Source organism: Oryzias melastigma, linkage group LG1 (assembly GCF_002922805.2).
Source record: "Oryzias melastigma strain HK-1 linkage group LG1, ASM292280v2, whole genome shotgun sequence".
NCBI lineage: Eukaryota > Metazoa > Chordata > Actinopteri > Beloniformes > Adrianichthyidae > Oryzias > Oryzias melastigma.
Genome location: NC_050512.1, coordinates 21,523,263 through 21,531,479, shown reverse-complemented (window position 1 = coordinate 21,531,479; position 8,217 = coordinate 21,523,263). Strand labels below are relative to the sequence as shown.

The 8,217-nt window shown below is 40.4% G+C and overlaps 1 protein-coding gene across 1 annotated transcript in view; it reads left to right on the top strand.

Annotated features, from left to right (window-relative positions):
- The window catches only part of adgrl3.1 (adhesion G protein-coupled receptor L3.1), a gene marked incomplete in the record, with an annotated part of 186,114 nt that overhangs the window by 16,024 nt on the left and 161,873 nt on the right, over positions 1–8,217 (top strand). The window contains 1 exon segment of the mRNA XM_024290283.2: positions 578–653.

Genomic DNA, 8,217 nt, shown 5'->3' with positions numbered 1-8,217 from the left:
AGTTAGCTGGACAAGAAAAATACACAGACGGAAAACGTTGAAGGAAAAAGCAGAAGAAAAAGTTGACACAAACAACAAAAGATGAGACCTCTCAAAGATGAATCACTGCCTCACTACAAAATAGAAAGTGAGTTGACAATTTTCCTTGTCTCTGGCATTTGACAGTTAAATGTTCCCCCATATGAGCCAGTTATCATGGCATAAGAGTAAAGCTTTTGATTCTTTTTTTTTGCTATAAACTGCCAGCAAACACAGAGTAAGGCTATTATAGACTTTGATATCCTGGCACTTAAGAGGTCATTATGAGGCGGCACGGACACGTGTGTTGTGCTCGCACACAAGAGCACTGACACGTAAACACTAAACAAGCAATCATAAGCCAAAGGGGCTTATGAGCTGTCTGGTTTTGGTGTTGAAGTGGCTTATGGCTATTCACGCGGTCTGGAGGAGGCCATTATTCACATGGCACCCCGTATTCAGCACATATCACAGCTATCTGTCTCCATTGTGGAAAAAGTGACAAGTTCAGCGAGCTTTAATAAGCCCCTCCTCCTCCTTTTTCTTCTCATCTTTCCAGGTCTGGGACGCACCACTGAGATGTGAATCTTCACCACTGATTTACCCTTTGATAGTGAAAACGTGCACAAAAACAGGTAAGGATGAAAATTTGTTGTTTGGGGTCCTAAACTCTTAATGTGACTATATGGTAATTTCCATCTATGTTGTGGTTAAAAAAGTATTCTTATTTACAGCAGGCGTGTGAAAGCCTGAGGGGCTAGCCGCACAAATACACACACCTGGTGTGCTGTTTTTGCAGACTCTACAGTATGCATTATGCTTTTTTAGAAGCCAAATGTGACCTAGCGCTCTCCCCAGAGATCTTCGGGTTCCATCTGTGCCAGGAAGTGCTCTAATTGGCCCGACAAATGTGTCCTCTGAAAGTGCTAATCCAATCGGATTTTTCGACGAGCTCCAAAATAAAATACGGAGGGGAACGTGGCGCGCCCTCTTGCCTTCGCCCGGCGCGCCAACAAGCAAAGCAGGAGAGGTTGACTCCGTCGCTGGAGGCACTCGGCACGCACTTCAACCGCCAGACCTTCATCTGCCCATGAAGCCACTCACTACAACTTATTTACAGTGTATTTACAAGCTGAGCAGGCCCTATAAAATGTCAAATTTACAAGCTCCCTTTTAATTAGAAATACTGTCTCCTAGAGTTGGCTGATGAATTGCACGTTCAATTTATTGGCAGGGGAGGGGGGGAGGGGGGTCTGCAGCTGTTGGATATTGACGTGCGTGCCGAAGTATGCTGCTTGACATCCGTTTTTCTCTAAGAAGAGCAATATATTGCATCCTTTTCAGTATAAAAACCCAGAGGTCACGTTTTCATCTGCAATCCTATTCCTTATTGATTCCACTTTCTGAGAGTGATGTGAACACCGCTGCTCTTTTGATTTCTCTTGTTTGATTTAGCATTTTCCTTTGCAGTTTGGTTGTTTCCTCTATTTATTTATTTTTTGCTTCAATTGCCCACCACTTAAATAAAAAAATAAACCTATAGGTTAGAGATATGTGCATAAAAATGGGAATTATTGGACATTTATGAAGGTTGAGAAATGGTACAGAGTAGGGGGTGTAGGAAAATATTGATTCAGTGAAATATTGCGATACTTTATTTGGCGATACTTGTATCAATTTAAAATACTGCCAAGGGGATATTTAATTTATTTATAAGCAAACATGTAGTTCAGTTTTACTTTTGGTTTCTACTTAAATTTTTCCTAAATTATCAAAGAAAAGCAACTTGTTAATGAGATACAGTTGCATTGGTTACACTGTAAAAAGTGAAAGATTGTATAATTTAACAAAAGCTCTGTCATTTGTTACATTTATACAATTAGTTTGTATTAAAATAAATTTTAAGCTGAGTAAATCATCAACTCAAAATTTTAATTTAATGAAAATTAATCATTTTAAATGTAACAAATTACAGAACTTTTAAAAAAAATTGGTTGTTACGATCATTAAATAAAATGTATTTTACAATTTTACTTTTGCAAAAAAAATATTAGTATTCCGATAATTTTTAACTCATAATTAAAAAATAGAGAAATATTGTCTGGTACTGTGTTGTGATATACTGTGATCATGTCATGACAAGTGTATCGCGATACTTTTTGTCGTTTTTTTCTGAGCAAAAAGAAAGAACAACAAAATGACCAAAAAAAGGACATGTCATTCTTCGATTGGGGGATGTGTTTTTCCCTCTGGATGAAACAGGTATTTCCTGCCTCACATGACCGAATGCACAGCCTTCACTAAGCACACTAATGGAAGGGCAGACAATAAATGTATTTGTTTTCACGATGACTGCATCTACTAAAGTCATGCGTTTGCACAGTCCAATAAGCAGAAAATACACATTTTCTCCAAAATATATTTTTTGTTACAATAAAATACTGAAAAGACTGTCGAGCAAAGAATAAGTAGATCTGCAATTCTACATATAGCCTCACTTATATAAATGCTACACAGACATTCACATCTGTGTCTGCTGCACCCGTGACTGCTGACACAACATTTTCAGGTAACTTTCTCTAAATTTATCCACAGCTCCTGCCAAACAATATCCATATCCAAACAGTGGAACTGTTGTGATTTACATAATGGAGATTGCAGTTTTGTTTCCCTACTTGTTAGAAAAACACATCTCCATAATTTGATTGTCTGCTCCCACAGAATTAGTATTACCCGCAGCATGCTCACATGGTGCGCCCCTTGGGCCCCTCCTGACCGACAAATCACGGAAAGTTTAACGTCTTTCTAAGCTTCGAATTGATTGGTCTGATTGGTCGTCACAGGGCTGTGCAGGAAATTGTGGGCTTTTGTACTAATTGTAAAAAAGATGGACAGCCGTTACAGGAGTAGGTTTTAATATGCCTGTCAATACTTAAAAAATAAATAAATAAAAAAAACAGGAAAATAAAAGTGTATTACGAGTTTTAAAAGTGTCATTATTCTATTTTCTTCTTTTTGTGAATGTCTTTCTTTTTGAAAAAGGCTTTATACATAAAGTTTAATTTTATAAGTGAAACAAATGGAGATTCTAACATTGACTGCATATGAGAATTGGACTGAGCAACTCTCCTTTCTTGCGTTCCAACCAGGAAGTACCTGCTGGTCCCCATAAGCTGGCCAATTAGGTACCTGAATAAAAGTATGTGATAGGGGTGTGGCCTTCCAAAGAAATCACTCCTGATTGGCAAAAGGGGTTGCCATAAAATCATTAACCAATTACTGCCTACTGATGACGTCTGGCTCCAACACTGTGGCGTCCGTATCCTAAAAAAATGGCGACCTAATTGACTTAATTTGGTTGGCTCGATCCAGTTCTCACATACAATCAATGTTTTCCAGAGTTACAGCCTCGGTGGCCACTCGGTGAACTACGCCTTGCTTAGATTATTTTTGTTTTAATAAATAGATTTAATTTAGAAATTTAGAAGCGAAAGGGTTTCCCCTTTTTTGTTTCAAATGCTCTAAATATAGTCAACATGCGCATAACAAGGGCACAGCCCCCCTGGCACCCCCCCCCCTGCCCATGAATGCTGGTTTATTGTTTTACCGCCTGACCTTTGCTTTGAGCTGAGAAGCCTTTGTCCTGAAACAATAGAGCCCATATTGTAAACCATGCCAGTCAACGCCATCCACACAGCTGCCAAAGAAAGGGTGCAGATTGTGCGGGGTCTAAGTTGACGGCTCTGAGGCAGAAACTTGTGGCATGTGTGTTGCCTGTACTTGCATATTTTTTCTTTTTTGTCTGTGTTGTTTGTGTCTGTGAGTTGGAAGCCTGTTCTGGAGTCAGCAGATGGACTTGTGCAATTAGGCTCAGCTTTTTTGTGTGTATTTTATGCACACACACACAAGTGAGCACACGTACCCCGTGCTGGCTAAGATGCAGATGTCACTGAAATACTAGATCTGACAGAAGCTGTAATGGAGGAGGACACAGAAAATTGATTTTTGTCAATATTTTTGAGCTATACTTGACAAATTGCGAAAGTGGAGCGTCTCTTGTGCTTACCAAACAGTGACAACTCTTTTTTTGTAGATGTTGTACGTTTTTCTTTTGATACTGCAAGGCAAATATTGATACTGGAAGACAAAGCAACAGGTTAGGTAACATGAAGTAGTTAAAAAAAAAAAACATAAAAAAAATTACTTTTATTTTTTAATTCACAATGTAACATTTAAAAACCTTTAAAACCAGAGAATCGGCTGTGACATCTTAATAACACACGCTCTTTGACATACATAACTCTTTGAACATCAACCTTAATCACCAGATTCTGAAATAAGAAAAGCAGCTTTCATTTTTCTCTGCAACAGAATCCACTGGAATTGTGTTAACTCCATAAACGGTTACCCTAAATAAACTTTTTTTTGGCTGTTTACATCTATAAATAGGGCTTTAAAAGTGCTGACTCTGGGTCCTTGACATTTCTTTTTCCCAGTTTGAAATGAACTAAATACTAAAAAAAGGTCTATAACCGTCTGTGAGCTGCCCCCTACAGGTTGAAACGAGGTATTACATCTGAATTTTGTGATTGGTCATTTAAGTCCCACATCATTTCAGAAGTTCCACTTCATGATCTCCAGCTCCAGTAATGATAACAGTCCTGTTCTTCAGTCCCACCCCTCTGACTGGATTTTCAAATTTCGGTCGTGGGTGGAGTCAACCTCCAACTGTCCTGTTTGGTTACCCTTTAAGGTAGTCAAAAGATTTTTAACACTGGCACTAAAGCTCCAGTCTGACATCTGATGCATAGTCCGACTGGAGCCAAATGTGGGTTCTTGAATGCGCATTTTGCATATGGTGTTCATGTTGGACAAGCAGGGAGTGACTTATTATCCTTTTCTACTTTTTGCAACCACATGTCTATCACTTACAGCTGGAAAAAGCTTGATGAGAAAGGTTGAATCGGTTCAAATCTGATGAATCTTGCTCCAGTTTTTTTTTCACAGCTCTATTCTGATATGTGAAAGACTTGGTGTCATATGATTACTCATGGACACAAACCACACTTATTAATTCCACTTACATGGAATTCCATGAATTAAAAAGTATGCCATCCATACATCACTACCAAATTCGAGTCTCTGATTGGTCAAAGTTTGACCTGGTTAAATTGCCAACGCGCGTGCAGTGACCACGCCTTTTGTACTTAGAACCCAAAAATGGTTGTAGAAAATTGCTAGCTTGGCATGAATGTGAGAGTTTTGACCGCATTCACATAGACTTTTCATCAGAAGTGGCCACTTGAACGTGTGTTGGCGAGGGGGTGTGAACGCATCTTTAAAGGGTTAAACCAGAACCCTACTAACTTTTTACCACCTTAAATGCAAAGAACACTGCACAGCATTTTGTCTTGTAATCCAAGCAATTTTTTTCGGATTTGGATGAACAACTGGGCACCATTTCCTTCCAAATGTATTTGTACAAATTGGCTTGATAGGATGAGCCTTGTTTCTGCATCTCCAAACAGGATTGTTGCAGCAGCACAAAGGTACAGAGGAAATGATCTCGTGACTGATAGGTCATGGTTGAAATTCTCTGTAGTATTTCAGCTGTTAAAATCTTGGCTTGTAAAACCCCTCAAGAAATACCATCAGGACTACAACCTCTGGGCACTTAACCTTTAGCGTTTCCACTGAGGCAGTTCTGTGTTCAAGAGCGTGAACCCGTGCGCTTCCTTACACAGCTCAGGTGTGACAGCGTTAATGGATAAAAGTGATCCAGCTTTTTCTTTTTTTTCTACTCAGATGGGCATTCAAGAGAAAAAAATCTGTTTGGATTGATGTCATTTCCTGCTAAAAAATTTAAAACGTCTCTCTGCAGTTCTTCTGCATCACTAGCAGTCAGGAAAGATTGTCGCTCTAACTTCTGCTGGATCCTCTTGACTACATTAACGATACAAGTTGTTCCCATGTGAACTCCTTCTTTCCTCCCAAGACTGAAACAAAGCATCAGAGGGGAAAAAAAAAAAACATGCACACACCCAATCAAATACACAAGCATCTGGCCCTCTGTGCACACGCAAAAGAGCTCACTTGCACACCTTGAGCAACGCACACACATCCATGCACACGGTCGACAAGGAAGGGACTGGTCCACAGAGATGCTCTTTGTCAACAGCCTGGAAAAATGCAGCTATTTAGGGTTGTTGTATTCCAGGAAGGATAAGCCATCTCATTTGTGAGGAGAGTCTTTATGAAACAAAACAAGTCATGGCAGTTACTATTACCCTTTCTCTCCCCGCCTTGTCGTTGCCCATTTGTGGTGTTTTCGCTTGGGTAGCCAGTCCTAATCGTGGAGGGTGTATTGTGAATATAGATTTGGTTCTGTTGATTACCAGATGGACTCACAGAGGTTTCTCACTCATTGTGTTTGTTTACCAGTTCAATTATCCCCATCACATATGGAGAAGGTTGGCTAATCTGTTTGGGCACTTGGATTCCATTGTAAGAACCAGTTATGTCCGTACGGATGCTGCAGGTTTTTGGGTTGTCTGGGTCCATGGAGAGTTGCAGACACGCACGCTTCTTAAGGGACGTCATAGAAATGGAATGTAGAATTGTTGTTCGTATGGTAAATGTATAGTGAAGGATTTGTAAGGATAATGCAAGTCACACATACTTAAGATGCACAGGGGATGCTGATATAGGGTGTCCTTATGTCACACTCTAGTTCAGGGGTACCCAAATCCAGGCCTCGATGCCCGGTGTCCTACATGTCTGCCAAACAAACTGCCATTGATGCTCCTTATTGGCCAAACACACCTGATCCAGGTAATCAGCAGGAGAAAAGGCAGGGCTTTTGGAAAACCAGCAGGAGGCCGACCCTCAAGGCCTTGATTTGGGCACCCCTGCTCTAGTTGTTAGTTAGGTGCAGACTCTGTCTCCTTACGGATTGTTACGACTGGTTGTGTCTAGAGGTATGCTTCTCAGTTGGGGTGCGAGAGGTCCACGGTTCAAATCCCGGACGAGCCCCCAGTTTGTTACGACTGGCTCTGAGCCCTAACAAATAAAAGGGGAGACAAAACTGGTGTTAGCACTAGAAGTACTTTAATGTGCGTAAGGCAGACTAATGCCATGGACCAGGGAGGACAAATCTTGCAAGAAAGCCACAAAAGAAGTCTCTTTCAAGCACCTCTATGACAGATCTTTAATCCGTGTACTTTGATTTCCAAACACCTGCACCTGTGGAGGAGGAGGAGGAGAAGAGGGGCAGGCAGCAGCAACAGACTTACACGGCCCAGGGCCGGATCACCAACCCCTGCACAGTGCGTAAGTGCCCGTAGGACGCCCACATACAAACTACGCTCTGATTTTCTCATTTCTAACTATCGGGATATATGCAAGGATTGAGCAAAGGGTGCACAAGTTTTTCTCAAGTAGCAATAACTTACCACTTGAACAGAACTAACAGGCTACTCGTGCAAAAATCAGTTTTATGTGCCTGACCTACTTCACTCTTACTTACCCTCACCTGTTGTTTAAGTGTTTGCCACAACCTGTCATCTAAAGCATAGATATAAGGGCTTACCTAGCGGTCTACAATCTTAAAATTATGTGTTGACAACCTGCGTGTCTCATTTTTCGCTTGTAGACAACCCGTAAGTGCAGTCGTGACTAAGTATCAAAAACGTTTGATAACTTTAATTCTTGTATCTTGGTGACTTGTGGTAAATTGTGACTTTTTGGGGTATAAATGCAAAAAAAAAAAAAAGGTGTTTGTTTCAAAGAACTTCTTGATTCTCATATTTTCAAACTTCTCTTGTACCCCATAACATGGTGGATTAAATATGGGCATAGTATCGTCTCTTTGTGTACGATCTGTTATTGTCGACAAAAAAAGTCAGATTCCCCAAGCACCCATGTGTAATCCTCAGAGCTGAATTTACCCAGAAATGCTCGACTTTTCAAAGGGAAGCGATCTTTGAGACCCCGAGCTACAACCTCAATATGAAGATCTGAGCGTCAGAAAGATGAATTTTTGATCAAACATTCCTCACTGACACAATTATGCATTGATGAAACAAAAAAGTGAACATGGTGTTACGCACCCTGGGTTGTGTTATTTGAACTAAATAAACGGCATCCTTCCTTTCGTCTGTGTTCTTTTTCTTGCTGAAGTTTTGCTTTTACTTTATTTTA